Below are 20,172 nucleotides of genomic sequence, written 5' to 3' on the forward strand. Positions count from 1 at the left end.
ATCACCTCCGTCTGCATATGTTATATACATTTCCCAATTTATTTGGTATTCAAGAGCATGCAGCAACTTCTCAGACTTTTTAACATCATAAGTGTCTTAGCCGAAAGTTGATGAACCAGGGAGGGGGGATATCGAAGAACGTCTCTTCCTTTTTTTTTCTAAAAAAGCGTTCATCAGATAAATTTTCAGTATTAACTTAACAAATAATAGACGATGGTCTCAAAGTATAGATTCTTGGTACTGGCGTTGTTTATCATCTTAATAGTGTTATGGTATTCTCGTATTTGTCTTAAAAATACAACTTTAACTAATGACTATGTTTTTGGTGGTATCCATTTGGCTTGACATCCCGTCATTTTGTTACTGTTCTATGATAAATTTTGTACTTTTTGTCTTTAATTTTGATAATATGCTCTGTCTGTATGCCTTATAGTGTTTATTTTTTGTTACAATGACTTGGCTGTGCATTTAAACATCCCGTCATTGTTCTATTCTTATTTTTGTTTTGTTATTTTTATCTTTCATTTTTGGACATATACTTGGTGTATGTGCCTTTTTATGTTTATTTGTTAGATACTACGTGAGTCTGTACTTTTACATTCTGTCATTGTGTTATTGTGCAATTGTTAATGGTTGTTGGTATAGTGATTATGATAATACACACTGTTGACTGATGTGCCCTATATTTGACATGTATACCTGTTATTTGTGTTTGTTTTGTTCACGCATCGTTGTCAATATAATTGAATTTTATGAGACTTTCATACAAGTAAGAGGATTAGCTAGCTATAACATCACGTTATATCCACCATATAAGGAAATGTTTGTACCAAGTCAGGAACATGACCGTAATTATCCGTTCGTTTGGTGTGTTTGAGATTTTGATTTTGCAATTTGATTCATTTTCGGGATTTTGCTATTAGTGAGGCCCTTTTGATTAAATTAACTCTGCTATGTTTGTATTACGTTTCTGATTTTTCATGCAAAAATTCATTATTCAAATTATATTGTTTATTTGATTATTTTCACAATCAGTTTAAGAGAGTATCATACATCTTAAAGAAACATTGAACGTCATATTCATGTCAATGATTTGATTCGAATTCTCATATTTGATGTATAAAAGATTTTAAAGTATATCCAAATTATAAAAAAAGTCTTAAATTAACAATTCAAAAGCCATTTTCTCAATTACACGTAGCATCGTTGATGTACAGTTTAGTCTAGACGCCATAAAATTACCTTGTTGACACCCGAAGACTACCGACAGTCAACTAAGAGATATAAACATAAACATTAAAACTCACACCAACTTCACATGTATAAGTACTTCCGAAGGAATCATTGTATAAGACATTGTATATAGATAGATATTTTTATTATTAAAATACAACTCGGTACATATTCATGAAATACAATATATTGCAGTTTTAAACATAAACATTCAATAAACATGTATAATTATACCAACCAGCCTTTAGAGGCTTATGATGCACTGTCATTTATGTACGAATGATTATATGAATAAATTTCAAATCTATTAATCAATTTTATATCTGAGGCTTAATTCTTAGTTGATACAATGTAGTTTCAATCTATCAGTTGTGTTTAATAATTGAATGAGAAAATAAAAATGAAAGTAACTTAATAACTTTTTTTTTATTATGTAAGGGTTGAAAATGGAAATTTAGGAAGAGTTGTCTTTCTTTGTATGTATCCACATCATATTATGAAAACTAGAATTTGTAATTATAAAAGATAAGAAAAAGAAATTATCACCTAGATTCGACAAAATTTTGACAGTTGAACTATATAATAATAATTAGGGCCCCGCCGACGGCGGGTCGCCCTATAGTGATCAGTCTGTCCGTCCGTCCGTCTGTCCGTCTGTCCGTCCGTAACACTTTCGTGTCCGCTCCATATCTAGAGAACCGTTATGATTTCATACTTAATACTTAACATGATTATTAACCAACACCAGAGGGTGTGTCATGTTGTATGTACAACTTCCTAGGTCAAAGGTCAAGGTCAAAAACTTTGGTTTCAGTTGACAACCCCGTGTCCTGTGGTGAAGATCGTGTCCGCTCCATATCTAGATAACTATTATGATTTCAAAGTTTATACTTGACATCCATTTTAACAACCACCAGAGGGTATGTCATGATGTATGTACAACTTCCTAGGTCAAAGGTCAAGGTCAAAAACTTTGGTTTCGAGTTGACAATCCTGTGTCCTGTGGTGAAGATCGTGTCCGCTCCATATCTATATTATCGTTATGATTTCAAAGTATATACTTGTCATACATTTTAACCACCACCAGAGGGCGTGTCATGATGTATGTACAACTTCCTAGGTCAAAGGTCAACGTCAAAAAAACTTTGGTTTCAGTTGACAACCCTGTGTCCTGTGGTGAAGATTGTGTCCGCTCTATATCTTGAGAACCGTTATGATTTCAAATATTATACTTGACATCCATTTTAACCAACACCAGAGGGTGTGTCATGATGTATGTACCACTTCCTAGGTCAAAGGTCTGTCTGTCTGTTGGTCTGTCCATCGCTAACAAATTTGATCCACATTATATTTTGAGAGGACAGCTGTTATTATTTCATACTTTATACCTGACAAACATTTTCAACTTAACATATATATTAACCAACACAAGAGAATGTGTCATAATGTATGCATCCTAGGTCTAAGATCAGTCTGTCGGTCTGTCCATCCGTTCGTTGTTCTTAACAAATTGTGTCCGCTCTACCTCTCAAGAACCATTAATATTTCATACTTTATACTTGGTGGGTCATAATATATTGAAGGCATAATTCTAAAAATATGTGACAAATATCAATTGGGCAGCACCTTTAAACATATTGTTCAAACATCAATCCATATATCCAGAAGTCACCTTAGAGTAGTAAACAATGAGTTCACATCATGCAGTCATATCACTATTATACTATGAAAGTAAGATGAGAATATTTATCAGTTTTAACTTAAAATCTTAGATCAAAATCACACATGAGACTATGTAATAACTTCAAATAATGCTTCATATCAGATTATCCATACAACTTATTTACCCCACGTTATTGACAGCGGGGCCCACAGAGATGGCTCCCATCTCAATGATATCTAGTTTATCCTATTTGCTGTGATAGAAAAATAGCATGTAGACACTATGGCTAATATTTGAAAATGTAAACAGGTACATTTAAATGCATACAAGTAAAAAAAAGTAAATAAAAGTTTAAGAGAGTATTATACATATTAAAGGAGCATTGGCCGTCAAATTCATGTCAATGATTTGATTCGAATTCTCATATTTGATGTATAAAAGATTTTAGAGTATATCCAAGTTATATAGATAAAACCACAACCTGGGTAATATTGGAGACTTAATATATAATGCCTTTCTCATATTCCAAATATGTTTAAACTATTTCAGTATTTTTGAATGTCAAGCTTTGAAACCTTTTCACGTTTAGCCATCGTTTTTAATAATTAAATGAGAAAATAAGAATGAAAGTAACTTAATAACTTTTGTTTGATAATTTAAGGGTTGAACACACGCAATTTTACACCAGTACTGAAAACCTTCTATCCTATACATTTCCCAACTTATTAGGTATTCAAGAGCTTGTACGTAGCTCCTATTCAGACTTTGTAAAACGTCACCAGTGTCTGAGCAGAAAGTTGATGAACCATGGGTATGTTAAAGAACGTCTCGTCCTTTTTCTAAAAGAGTTCATCGGAAGATACCCAGAACTTGTTGATAAATAGAATGTAGGACAGAAAGTCACAGACAAAAAGTCACGGACAAAAAGTCACAGGACAAAAAGTCACAATTCATTGTTTCTAATAATTTTCTTTAAATAAAAAATGCTTATTTCCACAAAAATATTTTTGTATTTTTCTTGAACTTTTGTGTATAAACCAACTTTGTAAACAAAATTTATCAAAAAATAACAAAGATAATCAAATAATTGTTAAGAAAACAAAAGGTCAAAGTGGCTTGGCACTTAAATGGCTTCATGGTGCCAAGAAATATATCTTTTGCATCATTAAAATTAAATAAATCTTCATTTTTCAAGTATAATGACACATTTCCTAAACTTTATTATGAATATATGTATTAAAAAGTAAATATTTCAAGATATTTCTCTTATATATTTAAATAATTGTCAACAAATTATTTGTGACTTTTTGTCCTACCAAATTTGTGACTTTATGTCCTGTGACTTTTTGTCCTGTGACTTTCTGTCCGTTTACCGATAAGAATATTCCGTATCAACTTCACAAATAATACAAGATGGTCTTGAAGTATAGATTTTGCGTACTGACGTTGGTTATCATCTTAATAACGTGTAATAGTATTATTTTATTTGTCTTTATTAATATTACTTGTACTGTTAAGTCAGTTTTTTTAGATATTCTTTTGAAGTGCGTGTCTCTGTGGTTATGTAAAACATCATACTTTGAACGACAAAATTATTTCATTTATTATATTACTTTTACTTATGGATCTTGACATACTATGAATGACAAAACTATTTTATTCAATACTACTACTTTTTCCGTTAAGTCTGTTTTTTATGATATATTTGACGTGAAACTGTACTTATGTATCCCGTCATACTTTGAACCACACAATTATTTTATTAATTATTATTACTTTTACTGTTAAATCTATTTTCTGTTATAAAACTTAACGCGACTCTGCATTTTTGTATGCCGTCATACTTTGAACGACAAAATTATTTTTATGTCTACCTGTGCGAATTACAAACGCGCAATTTTACACCAGTACTGAAAACCTTCTATCCTTTATGGGAAAACTTTACATACATAAAGTAAGTCGTATAAGAAAAACAAAATGAGTATGTTAAATTTGATGTATGCCTTTTTGTGCTTCTTCGTTACATTTGTTGTTTTTATAGTGATATTAAGATGATAACACAATATTGACTGCTGTACCCCTATTTTTGACATGTTTTACTCTTTGAGTATGTTTGTTTTGTTCATGCATCGTTGACAATGTAATGGAATTTGATACGACTATCATAAAAGTGAAAGGTTTAGCTAGCTATAAAACCAGGTTCAATCCACCATTTTCTACATTAGAGAATGCCTGTACCAAGTCAGGAATATGACAGTTGTTATCCATTGGTTTGATGTGTTTGGACTTTTGATTTTGCCTTTTGATTTTTGATTTTCCTTTTTGAATTTTCCTCGGAGTTCAGTATTTTTGTGTTTTTACTTTTTATTGGTTGATATTGAACATTCAATATCTGTATTTCAATCTTAATCAACTTCCACTATTTGACATTTTATTTGATGATTTAACTATGTTCAAAAGTTGATCTTTTTAAATGTTTATCCCTTACTGAAAGGTTTACTATTTGTATATGTGTATTTCATTGTTATTTGATAACAATTTAAAGCACTGGGTCCTTGCCACTGTTTAAGGACGTTTCGTCCCCCCCCCAGTGTACTATCAGACCAGAAGTAGCACTTCGGTGATGACATGGATATAAACTATATGGTCATTTTTGGGATACGATTGCTTTTAAGCAATCTGTAGACTTTTACCGTTGACTCCAGGCTCATTCCCTCACGTCAACCGTTTTATTCTAAACATTCAGCAACATCTCAGATTCTTATGATTGTCTTGCTTTAAAAGGTAAAAACAAGCAAAAGGATTGCACATAATTAACTTTCCTGTAATGTTCTTCTCATAATCTTCATGTTTGATTTTTCCCTTGACTTATATGCGTGTTTTTAACAACACGGAAAATCAGAATTAAGCAGTATTTATATTTAGTGTTTTTATAAATTTAGAAACACGTCAGAGGGAATTCCCTAGTTTTGATAAATGCGAGAGTTCTTTGAATTGCGAGAGTTCTTTGAATTCCGATAATTCTATTTCTGTCATATAAGAACTGAAGTGGAGTTTTCTATATTTTACCGTTATGAAACTGATACTGTACTCTCATAAAGAAATTGAGACTCATTCATCATATCATAAATTAAATAAACGTTCTTGTTCCAAATATCAAGTCGCGGGTTTGTTTATGTATTAATGCGCATGCGTATAGTTTTCTTGATTTCAAGGGGTATCAGATTGAGTGGTTGTTCTGGATTCCCCGCTTATTAATTAATTTGAAACTCATTGGATTCTTTCTATTTCTGCCTGCTATTGAGGGTTTAATATTGTTGTTGCATAATTTAAAATCATATGCATCATTTAAATTAAAATCAATGAAGTTTTACCTAAAACACCCCTTTAGTCGAAATGGAGTCTTCCATATTATCGTTTCGAGTTGTCTCCCTTTCAGAAGTATCGTCAAGGAAAAATTAACTCGTTAGATGTCGATAAACGTCGTATTATATTAAGAACGATCTCAATTTAAACAGAGGAGTGTGTACGGAAGGATTCATGCCCACTGACCCAAGGGAAATTAATAATTAAAGAGTAAGAAATGGGGTTCCTCCTAGAATTAACGGTGATAAGATACGAAGTGATTAGTCCAAAATTACTGGGTACAAGTCAAATCGGCACCCGAAGAAAAAGTCAAATCGGCACCTATTTAAAAGTCAATTCGGCATCCAATAATATTTGATATAATATATGGGACTGGGAAATGGGGTTCCTCCTAGAATTAACGGTGATAAGATACGAAGTAAATAGTCCCGAGATTACTGGGTACAAGTCAAATCGGCACCTGGTTAAATCGGCATCTAGTCAAATCTGCACCTATTTAAAATTCAATTCGGCATCCAATAATACTTGATATAATATATGGGACTGGGACTATTTAAGTTTATAATTTAAGTATACTAGAATAAAAGTCCCCCAAGGTCCCAGCTTGTCTGGCAAATCAGCCGTGGGACATCAGAGTAATCCCGAACTATGAAGTGAAATACCTTCTCTCTCTCTCTCAGTGACTGCTGTGGAAAGTAAACTTGGAATTGATAGCACACAAATAAAACACAATAAGTACATTGCTCGTACACTTGTATCCGGGATTAGCTTTTTTTTTTAAAGTTGAGTGACTATTCAGATTTATATTACCTTTGCATCTGCAGTTGAATTAGTTTTGAAAATAATACTATCCAGCTATTATATATTTTTTCTTTGAAGCCTTACTTCGACGTCGAAGTAAGGCGCCAAAGAAAAAAAAATATAATAGCCTTTCAAGACGTCATAATTAAAGCTTCAAAGATAAAAATATAATAGCCTTCCAAGACGTCATAATTATTTGGACTATCAAGGCCAGGGCTGCCAAAAATGCGTGAGACTCACGCATGTTCATGTTTTTTTGCAGCAGTATCCTTGGATAAATTTTTTCCTCTTTGATCTTTTCTATTTTGGCCAAATCTCACGAATTTGCTTAATGAAAAGTTGGCAGAACTGCTATACATGTGTCAATGAAAACTATATGGCACTGAATCGTATCCCTCAGAGCATTCTGCTCTTTGATTATGCTTACAACATGTAAAAAAAGTATGATTTTTTGAAATATTACTAATTTTCTTATCTCAGGCATAATCTAAGTTCCATTTGGCACTTTTTTTTTTATCTCAATACTTTAAAACTTTGTACATGTTTGGCGTTATAACGTCTTTGATCTGAGTGTGACTTATGACACTTACGTGTATGCAACGAGCTTATGGCTTATTAAATTAAATGCCTGGTAACTTTGATAACTATTATATTCCGGATCGGACTATTGCCCTTTACGAAATAATTCATAACTTTTAATTAATGCTTATTTAAAATTTTATTTAGGATATCTTTTTTTAAAAACCATATGTTCATTAATTTAAAGACATCACCTAATTGTTTTATCTCATAGTAAACCGAATCACCAGTTTTAACTTAGTGCTTGGCATAGCATAATGAATGATGCTGTAAAAATAGAAAGCTGTGGTTTCTTCACCAATGTTACAACTCTCCTTCAATGATTATGTGACAAAGAAGTTAACAAATATTGGTCACAGTAGGCCTTCCACAATGAGCAAAATATATACCCATAGCTGGTTATTCATCGTGTTGCCTCACAGTATACCTTAATGCGTAATTGTAGAAGTAAACACACTGTAACTGTTGTGATTATAAAAATGCAAAACAATACAGTCATACTTACCAAAGAAAGGTGAATACCATTTTTGGATGTTAAACGACTCTGTTCGTTCCAATAATAACAAAAACAAGAATGTGAGATTTATTTCAACAAAGAAGTAAGGCATTAGATAAAGATCTATTTAAAAACCAAATTTATGACCATTTTTCAAATTTATGGCAAAGTTGAAATTCGAGGTCGTATTTGACCTAAAGTGACCCTTGATCTAATATTAACATGATCAACTTTTATTTCTTAAATTGTTGTATTTTTTACCACTTACTGTCTAGTTCGATTTATAGCAGTCGGATGCTGGATGGCTTATATAACTTGGGCTACCTTCAGACTGAGTAATCATTATTTATTTATATCTTTCGCTATGTACACGTTTATATATAGGTATAATAATTCAGTCTAGTCGCACATTTTTCAGAGACACATGTACAGTGATGTGTCAAAGAAAGGTTTATAATTTACTGCAAACTTTCACTTGATGATCCCATGTTCAAATGTAATACTAGCTTGTCACTTACGAGGTGGCGAGTTCTAATCCCGTAAATGGGAGGTGCGCTATACTCCAATCGTAGTTGACTAGGATTATCACTTTTCCTACTGAAAGTCGCTGTTCTATCCGTTCACTCCGATTTCCAACACAAAAAAAAAACAAAAAAAAAACAGACTTCCATAAAATAGGACAAAAGAGGTGAATGTGTCGTTCCACATCAACCAATCAAACCATCAATCAAATGTGATTCGAAATATCAATTTAGTGCAGAGAAGGAAATATATTCGTATCTGATTAAGACGACATCGTACTTAATTTAAATGTTATAGGTTTCAAACAGTAAATTCTTAATAGTAGAAGTTTTAAATTATGTTCGAAAGCAAAAACTATTATCATGATACACCCATGTAATAAGAAGGACGACATGACTTCTCAAAACACGAAGCTCTCGAACTTAATTACTTTACTAGTTGCATTTATAGAGATACTACTAAATTACGTGTTAAGAATTATAAATGATCATGCAATGTTACAAACTTAAAATTTTACATGAATATATTAAATATCATTAGCATTGTTATGCTTGAACCTTATAATATGTAGATATAAATGCGTTTGAATTAGCGATATTTGAAAACAAGTAACAGTTTCCTGTATTGTTATTGAACATAAAGGCGTGGCATGCTTGTTCCAAGACACAGTCACCTGCGCACAACATCATTCCGTCCAGTTGCGTGGTGCTGATTGGCTGAAATGTTGGACACGTATGCATTTCATTGAATGACTTGGCGATGAAGTAGGCTGGTTGTTCTGCAGGAGTAGACACTGTAAAACATGATGAGAAACATAAACATGTATATTACATTATGTTTTAAATAATACACAAAAATACTATCTTAATGAGCAGTAGGACACTTGGACGTTATATCGTTACGTGATTAATACAAAAATCATTTAGTTTCATTTATTGCCTAGCAGTAAAAGATTAAAACCATTATACATGATGATACTCGTTCACGTTAGCATGTTATCTGTAACAAACAAACTAGACCCTCAAAGTCGACAACTATATTATGGTGACCGTAATTCTTCAAACTAAATTAAATTATTCATGTTTTTATATTCATATGTGTTTGTATAATTATCTATGTTAACCACAGTCTTCATTTGAAATAAGTGTAGAACAAATACTTTGAACGCTAGACTAAAGTGTAAATCCAATATTACCTTTCTTTCATTCTTTAAACTAAATTAAATAGTTCACGTTTTTATATTCATATGTGATTGTATAATTATATATGTTAACCAAAGTCTTCATTTGAAATAAGTGTAGAACAAATACTTTGAACGCTAATGGAAATTCAATATTACCTTTATTTCATTCGGTAACATTAAAATTTTTGATACAGATCGTTATACCATTTAACCGAATCAACGGACAGTCTCGACAAGATTACCAAAATTTTGATTTGAAGTGATGATGATTGTTCACATTTGTTCTATTGTATAGTTGTGATATAAAACTTAAGCTTGACAATATTTTTATGAATTAACATATACCTGATGGGTAAAAGTTCCAAATCAAGGTTACCCCTTCGTCTGCACTGATTTCAATATTCTGGATAGCAAATGGACAGTCCTCATCATACGCTAAGATAGTGTTTACATGAACCACGAGTCCTTTGCCTAACCTTATCTGCCCATTATCCCAATTGAGCCAAAATTGTACAGCGTTGTTACAGTCCAAGATGGTTTCATCATGTTCATCTACGTATTCATAGTCTATCCTTTCTCTTGCAAGAATTGTCTTTGTGTTTGTAAATAAACCAATGCCGATATGATAGAAAGGTGCAATCTTATTAAGTTGTGAAGTCAAAATTATATGTGCGTCTTTGCATCCTTTCACTTCAAAGTTTAAGTTGCTTTCTGTTGAGGGAAAGGCACCATAATCTGCTAAGAATTTGTTGTCATCCGATACATCCACTGTGGTTATTTGAATTGGCACAGCTGCAATGGAAATAAAGAATGCCAGGAAATTGGACAAACATCCCATAGAGCAAATTACACGGTTGATTAATATTGACCATTTGGTTTATGGCAGTGTTCCTAGCGACACTTACATTCAGGTTATACATTAATTTATTGAATGAAATTTTTAACTACTAATGGGTGCCGTAGGAGTTTTGAGCGCGGACTTCTTTGCATATCTTGGCATTGTACAAGGTCATGTTTGTGGTTTAACTGTTAATGACGTCTGTACAATTTATCCATTTGATGTTGGATGTGTGTTGATTGAAATTGAAGTCTTAGATGTATGATTTTTCATAATTATTATTATTTTTGGATTATAGAATTAGCCGTCAGTTACTGAGAGATTTGTATTTAGTGTCAATTTATTGTGGAGATGTATAAGAATATTGCAACGTTAACTATGTGCTTTTGGAAGATTTTCTGCTTTTAATAGCCCTAATGAGCCCTTTTTTTAATGATTTTGATACTTTTTTCTTGTGTTGTATTGTTTCACCACTGCCCCAGATAAAGTGTTAATTGACGCGTCGTCAAACTATTTAAACTATTTCAACTCCTCTAGTACGCATCTGTTTAATAAACATTGTTTTTAATTTGTGCAGATTTCATCTTTTCATAAGTGTCTTTTTGTTTTTTGGATGTATTAGTACTCGGCCACATACACTGAATGTTTTTTTAAATGTATTTCGATTTGTATCCATCTGATGAGTTTCAGCTGATTTTTATAGTTCGTTTTTCTGTTGTATTGTTACACCACTGTCCCAGGTTAGAAGATGGGTTGGGAACTGCTAAAATGTTAAACCCCGCCACATATTGTATGTATGTGCATGTAATTAAGTGGTTATCGTGTGTTGCTGTAAATCATAATCGTTTTACCTTTATTATTTTGAACATAAGTTAGGCTATTCGTTTAAACCTTGGAATTGTTTTACATTTTTCATTTCGGGGCCTTTGATGACTGACTTTACGGTATGCGATTTACTCATTGAGGACTGCCATACCGTGACTAATATATTCTGCGTAATTTGGTTTCTTCTAAAAATTCGTTTTATTGACAATCAGACCACATCTCTCAATGTTGATATTTACATTTTGAATCAATTAAAATTAACACAGCGATTATATAAGCAAGACGTGTCTTTCGTCAATTAAAAAATTAAAAGTTACATTCGAATCATAAATTTGGAATGTCAAATAAAGTACACAGCTGAGTATAAAGAAAGGCAACAGTAGTATACCGCTGTTCAAAACTCATAAATCCAGGGACAAAAAACAAAATCGGGATAACAAACTAAAACCGAGGGAAACGCATTTAATATAAGAGGAGAACAACGACATAACACCGAAACGTAACACACACAGAAACGGACCAAGCATCAGACAAAACACCACGAGAATAACAAATATAACAAGAAAACCAAATACATGAATTTGGGATAGACAAGTACCGTGCCACGTCTGATCTCAATATCTCAAAAATAAGAGAAAACACAAACGACTCAACGTTAAAATGCAACACACACAGAAACGAACAATAATATAACAATGGCCATCTTCCTGACTTGGTACAGGACACTTTTAAAGGGGAATAAAAGTGGTGGGTTGAACCTGGTTTTGTGGCATGCCAAACCTCGCACTTTAATGGCAAAGTTAAATATAACATTGAAATGACAACATAATATTACAGGACTACAATACAAATAAATAGGAGAACATATTAGACAAAGAAAAACATGATTAATAAGATAACAAAAAGCATCAGGTTTAAAATTCAATACGCCAAAAACGCGTCTTGTCCACACAGGACTTACAAGTGACGCCCAGATATAAAAGATCGAAAGTGAAAAAAGTACAAAGTTATACAGCACTGGAGATAAAAAGTTGAAAAGGTTTCGCCAAATACGGCATTGTTTTTATGCCCGGGATAAGAACATTCTTATTATATAGAACAATTCATGCTCTTGCAAACAATTGAAGACCCAAAATTATGAAACGATTAACCGAATACAGATAGGGTCACCAATTCCTGAGGTAACAAGAGCTGTCAAAATGACAGTAAACCGGATTCTTTAACATTTAATTGTGTTCTGGCATTTATCAATATTACAAGGACCAAAACTCCTAATAGGTAAAATTTACAACATATTAAAATTTTAAAAGGTTTGGTTGAACAGTTCACGAGTAAATGCACGGACACAACATTTTTTAAACTTTCAAGAACCGTAACTCCTGAACGGTAAAAGTCAAAATCTTCATTATTGAACATGACCTCCGTTTTGTTGTCAGTAACAACATATTAGTCTAGAATTTTAAAAGGTTTAATTGAACGCTTCATGAGTAAATGCCGCCTGTCGTACATCCCCAAATCAATAACCGACATTTTTGACACAAAAATTCGGTTAAAAATGTTTCCGAAAAAATAATTAGATCACATTTGAGACTTTGTTTTTAAATCTTTATTTTCCAATTATTCATAATATTTGTTATAATACAAAATCGTATCCGTGTTCACAAACAAATAGCACTGTCAACTGCACTAACTTCTTTTTTGAAATTTTGTTCAACCTATTCTCGGAATTCCAAAACTTTGGTCAGGTAGAATTTCACAATTCTTTCCTCAAATGATTTTAATAGAAAGAGCTTGATTTAAAGAAATTCTTGTATGTTGAAAACTTAAAGTATTTACAAATGAGTTATTATGTCTTGCCTGGCCTTTACTTTCATAAATACACGTAACTATGAAACATATTTGAGAAAAATCAATATTTCCATCTTTTGAACTCTTCTACAAAATTTGTTATGGATAAATGGTAGTATTTTATTGTTAACTTACCAAAGTTTAGATATGTTTCGAATACAAATAAAACAAATATCCTCATTTTCATGATCATTACTATAGAGATTTTACTTGCACCGTTGCAGGAAGATTTTAACTATTTAACGACATTGACTGACTACACAGCACTCGCACGGTCGATAATGTGTATCTATTTTTGAATTCACCTTTTAAACTACCCCAATTTTACAATTTTTGTTTGATTATGTTGACCGTTTTTTTTAATATTTATTTATTTTTCAATGGACATATGACATGTGAAAGAAAGTATAGACTATCAATAATTATTCATTAAAAAGTAAGTTCTTGAACTCTAACAAATACTAATTATTTATAAGCATACCAAAATGTCAATATCTTTATATTAAACTTAAACATTGAAGGTAATTTAATTAAAAATAAAGTTTTGATCAAATAAAACATCTGCTGTTTTCTTGACATTCGTTCAAAGAAAGTAGTTAGAAACTAGGTTTTATATAAAATTAATATGTTGATTTATGTATGCCTTCAACCCATATGGGTACAAATGTGCATTATATTCATTAAACTAATTATAATTTTTGATACCCTCGGAATTAAAAACTCTACCCGCAGTAGCATCGACTCAGTGGTTGTAAATAAAATCACCATATTGTGCAAATTACTTTTGCTGTTTCTATTTTTTTGTTATCCATTTATTGAATAGTTTCACTATTTGGAGATTTTCTCTATCGGCGATAGTTTCTGCAAAATTATAAAACATCCATCCTCCAAAATTGGTAGATCTAGAAAAGTGGATGGATTTGCAGTTACAACAACTATTTGAACATATTCGTCGTTCTATGTGACACATATTCCGTTACGCTTTTTCAACTCGTGAAGGCGTCCGTCAAACTTCCAAGTGGATAATTAAACATCAAGACCTGGAACTCTTGGTGTATTAGCCCTTCAACTTTGTACTTGTTTGGCGTTATAAATATTTGATATTAGCGTCACTGATGAGTCTTATGTCTTATTGTAAACAGCTAATGTCTATCACGGAAATTATGATGGAAAAAAAAACGAAACTCCAAGGTAAATTAAAAAAGGGGGAGGGCCTTAAAAACAGACAAATCAAATCGTTATCAACCAAAGAAAAGAATGAAAAACACCTCTTATATTTCAACATGGTACAGACATTTCCCGTTACAAAATGGCTGGTTAAACCTTGTTTTATAGATAGCTTAACTTTCCACTTGTATGAAAGTTGTGAACATAAATTTCAGACTTAAACATACAAACAAACAAACAAATGCATAACAAAGATGTACTTTAAATCACACCTTGGTCGATTTTTTTCATTATTTTTTTTCCTTTTCTAATTTTTCTTCCTCAAGTTTCAATTTTGGAAATAAAACAAATCGTATTAGTTTTTTCAAATATCATCTTCAAAAGTATCTTTTGTATTTTTTTATTTGTACGAAGGATAAGCTTCACTTAAATCCAAATCTTATCTTAAATTTCAACTAAAACGTCAAAATTCTAAATGGCCGTAATTTGGTTCTTTTAAAAATGGATTTATTTTATAAAAATTTACTTCCTTGTCACAATAAATCTTGTCATAAGTGTATAATATTGGCTTCAAAATCAGCACATTTGAATACCTAATAAAAAAAACGACGATTTTGTGAATGTTTTTTATCCGCAACCAAGGACCCAACATATTCTGTCACCAATAGTGCCAATGATCAATCACTAGACACTTTTTTTAATTTGTCTTGATCCTGGTTGGCGGCCAAGGTATAATGGTAAAAACTGTCAAATTATTTGAAATTTGATAAAAACTGACGATACAACTCAAATTATGCTCATTTTTACCATGATGTTTCAAATAAAGTTATTTTGTGTTAAAAGTAATATCATAACTAATTTTATGTAAAATTTGCAGTACTATGACCCGAAAACAAACATCCTAGGGCAAAATTTCGTTTAAACATTTTAATCTCACCCAAGTGTAGACCAAGTTCGAAAAAAAATATCACAAATTTTTGCACTTCCATGATCAATCAGTAGAATTAAATGTACCGATTCCCCTTTCAAACTATTCTATATTTCGACATGTTTTGAAAATTTGTTGACCGTTTTATTTTTTCAAATTGATTTCTTTTTTGTTGCACACAGGACATCAGGAAGAAAATATCGACTTTCAATAACTTTTTCTTTAAACATTTTAGTTCTCGAAATTAAAATTTATAAATGTCCATAACTTTCTGAATATAACTCAAAGTCAACATTTGTACTTTGAATTTAAACTTGCAATGGAATGAATTAAAAATAACACAACACTTAACATATGCTTAATAAACGAGATACTTGCTTTACTCTGTACCAGCTTTGTAAGCAAGTATGTGAGAACAAAATTTGATTTATACCGATTCAAAATTTCTCTGATAAACATATAAAATAGATAGACAAAATGAAGATGAGAGTGAAAACCTTTAGGTCGAAGATTAAACGTCAAGATTGTACTTGAAGGACATGTACATAAAGGATTCAATCAAATTTATTAATAAAAAAATTCAAAGCTTCATATAATAAATAACGAAGAATATCCTGTATATAGGGTTCAACGTGATTATACTTCTTCATTTTTTATTGAATAACATTCTTAAATATATTAACGGTCAATCGTATATGCACTTTTTTTTCATTTATCAATAGATAATTTTTCGGTAAGAATCATCATTTTGAGTGAGTTAGTAAGAGTTCTCCAAGTAGTGCCAAGTTTTCAGTGTGAATACAATTCGAAATGTCACCACATATATATCTTTTCTGGAAAGAGATGAAACCGATATGTAAATCAAACAAAATGCCTCAATATAATGAAGTTGTACTTAAATATACTGAAACTGTATAGAAATAGTTGAATTTGGAAGAATAAGGTCATCTTCAGATTAACATTTTTAATTTTTTATTTCCTATTTTTTTACCAAGTCGGGTAGCCAGTAGCATCTAGATTAATTTCATCGAGTAAAAAGACACTTCTTCTAGTGGTTACTATATAACTTATTACATTTACGTTGATTTATACCAATAACAAGAGACACAGTGGGCACGTACACAACAACTATTATAAACGACTTTGAAAATTCTACTCATACTCATTTCCCTCAGATGTTGTTGTTCATTTGTAAAAACTATTGACATCTTTATTAAAGAGACAACATCGTCGAAGGCCATGAACTTTTATGAATGAAAATGTATAAATGCTAATGACAAAATACCTTACGTGTCAGGGACTCTTAAGAACGTTATTGGTAAATAGCTGAACCGCATTTTTTTCATCTGTCAAACTATAGATCATTAATTATGCAAGGATGTATGCTAACGACACGAGTAATGATCTAGTCCTGGTAGAATGACATGTTCATTAATACGAAAGGAAGAATAACTTTGATTTCACTTCATTAACTGAATACAATTCATTTCATTTGCATAATACATAAATTTCTGGAGAATTTTTATTTCGATTACAATTTTTTTCCTTTTGCAAAGAATCGTATGTAAATCAGTCTTTCTTATGGCTAGTTACATCTCCCATCTGTATGTCAGTTGTAGGTCCGTCAATATATTGCCTAAATTTGGTGACCAAAAATCACATAAAATATATCTCATTTAACTAAAAGATTCGGACATACAATTCGATCTAAAAAAGACGCCTACTCAAAAGTTGTAGTTTAGTTGATAGTAAATTTGACAATAAGATCAACGGAAAGGTGCTTTAGTTGATAGTATATTGACTGACGCTGATAAAGTAGGTTGATAGTATATACCATATATTGTATACACGTTCTCGATAAGGTTCAAGTTAGGTTAATGATTAAAAAGAATGGTAAATCAAATGGAAGCTACACTATTAAAACCTGGTGCGTCCGAAGCGTACCTCAGGTGCCGCAACAGGAACGCCCAAAGTCAAAAACACAATAGCAGGATGCAAAAATATCCTGTTACGTCAGAATATCAAAACCTCAGTAACCATAATCTATCACCTAAGATCATTGTGCATTATTTGTGCAGTAGACACTGAATACTTATGTATAACGTCTTTCATTTTATTGGAGAATAGGGACGATATATTGATTGACAAAAACCTTGCTACTTTTTTTTGTTTTGCTCAGATACCGTTTCACACAATCTGAGTAGCAGATGAAGCTGCAAGTTCTTGAAAATCGAATAAGTTGAAAAACATATACTCCATATGCGGTAAAACTTGGTTTTATTGTGCTTAAATGAAGACATGCATGTTCCGGACTATCATATATCTGCAATTATGCTGTAGTCCAATTATTTACTTAGTTTTTAGAATACCTTTAGTAGTGCTCAGATATCCGTACACATCATTGTGATTTTTCATATATCATATAAATGGTAAGCAATGTGTTCTACGTTGTCTAATCCTAATTTCTCTGTTGTCTAGAGTTGTTTTGTTAATGCAGTTTAAGATATATGTTTTTGTTCGATATGATTTTAAACTTTTATACAATTAAATTACTTTTAAAATCGACAACTCGTTAAATCGACAGAGATATGAATCACCATGACTTATTATTAGAAACATCATAATAAATATTGTATTCTAAAGTATATTATAGAATGAAATCGTGTGCGTCATAGAAGATAAGCATAAAAAGTAACATCACAAAACACTGAACTTAGAGAAAAGTCCATAATCACATGGCAAACTCAAATAACAAAACGCATCAAAAACAAACGGATAAGGACTGTCATATTTCTGACTTGGTACAGGCATTTACAAATGTAGAAAATGGTGGATTAAACCTGGTTTTATAGCGCTAACCCTCTCACTTTGATGACAGTCTCATCAAATTCCGTTATATTTACATTGATGCGTTAACTAAACAGGCACAACGAATAAAATAGTCAGAATATGGGTACATCAGTCATCATCGTATAACAATTTTAAAAGGAACAATTTAACAGAACACAAAAACATCTATCTACAAACACATTCATTGATTTGTGTGTCTGACGTCAGAAAATTTTATACGTCAGATAGATTTGTCGTTCAATGTGCATACAAACAATTTTAAAATTTACCTAGGCAATGTTAGCATACAGGGTTAAAAAATCAAAAGTATGTAAGAATAAATAGACCGAGATTTAAACTAGTCCAAAAGTTATATATAGAATTTATAAGAATCCACAATTAGTTAATTCCACTACGGGATTGAATGATTTTGACGTTTGTGGTTCAACGTATATTGTAATTCGTAATAGAAATATATCATAATGACATAAAATAGAACGATATCATACTGACGGGATCTTTTAAAGTACAGAGTTACGTTATAAGACCCAAAGAAATACAAAAAGTCGCATATACTATTGCTTGGTCCGTTTCTGTGTGTGTTGCGTTTCGGTGTTGTGTCGTTGTTCTCCTCTTATATTTAATGCGTTTCCCTCGGTTTTAGTTTGTTACCCCGATTTTGATTTTTGTCCATGGATTTATGAGTTTTGAACAGCGGTATACTACTGTTGCCTTTATTTATACAAAACACACCACCAAAAAAATAAAAGGTAATACAAACACATTTACGAGATGTATAAGTACCGAGTCACGTCAAACGGATATCACATAAAACCATTCAACAGTAAAAGTGATATTATTAATAGAGCAAAGACAAACGAAAGAACTATAAAACACGTTGATAAGATAATAAACAACATCATACACGATTACAAACTGTAGTTATTCCCCTTTTGCCATATTTTTGTTACACATACTTTAATTTATTATCTGTAAGGACAAAGATATATTATTGGTTCCAACCTTTCGGGCATGTAAAGAACCAAATTGTAATTATATGTTTTTAGGCAAATACATTTGTGTATCAAATGATCGAACTGCTACACTATTGTTTGTTGTGTTTGACCCAACATTCCGTTACATTTACATGCATAACGCACATGAGGCTTAGTCATTGTTGGATCCAAATATTTTAGCAAACACTGCATATTATGCAAAGGTAAAATAAGGTATACACAATTGAAACAGTAACGAATTACCAAAATTACCAAACAACATCATTAAACAAAGAAAAAGATATGTGTGCAGGGTTTTTATCAACAATAAACTTACATTACCCATACAATAAAAAAAAAGACCGCTACAAAATACAACTTCAACCTTTAACATTTGAAAATAGTTATCAAAGGTACCAGGATTATAAATTAATACGCCAGACGCACGTTTCGTTTACAGAAGACTCATCAATGACGCTCATATCAAATTAGTTATAAAGCCAAGCAAGTACAGAGTTGAAGAGCATTGAAGATCCACAATTGTGCCAAATACAATTAGGGTAATCTATGCCTGGGATAAGAAAACCTTTAGTTTTTCGAAACATTCATAAACAGGAAATTTATAAAAATGTCCATATAACTGATATTCATGTCAACATTGAAGTGCTGATTACTGGGCTGGTGATACCCTCAGGGACGAAACAGCCACCAGCAGTGGCATCGACCCAGAGATGTAAACAGTTATCAAATGTATCAAGATCATAATTTATCTAGTACGCCCAGGGATCGAATTTAAGGGGAATGAGAATCACAACTTTCTAACGGTTAAGTTATTGTAATTCTTACCCTGCTTTAAACAATACACTCTAGAAATTATCAAACCTTGATGAGGTTGACAT

This window comes from Mytilus edulis, chromosome 8 (assembly GCF_963676685.1).
Source record: "Mytilus edulis chromosome 8, xbMytEdul2.2, whole genome shotgun sequence".
NCBI lineage: Eukaryota > Metazoa > Mollusca > Bivalvia > Mytilida > Mytilidae > Mytilus > Mytilus edulis.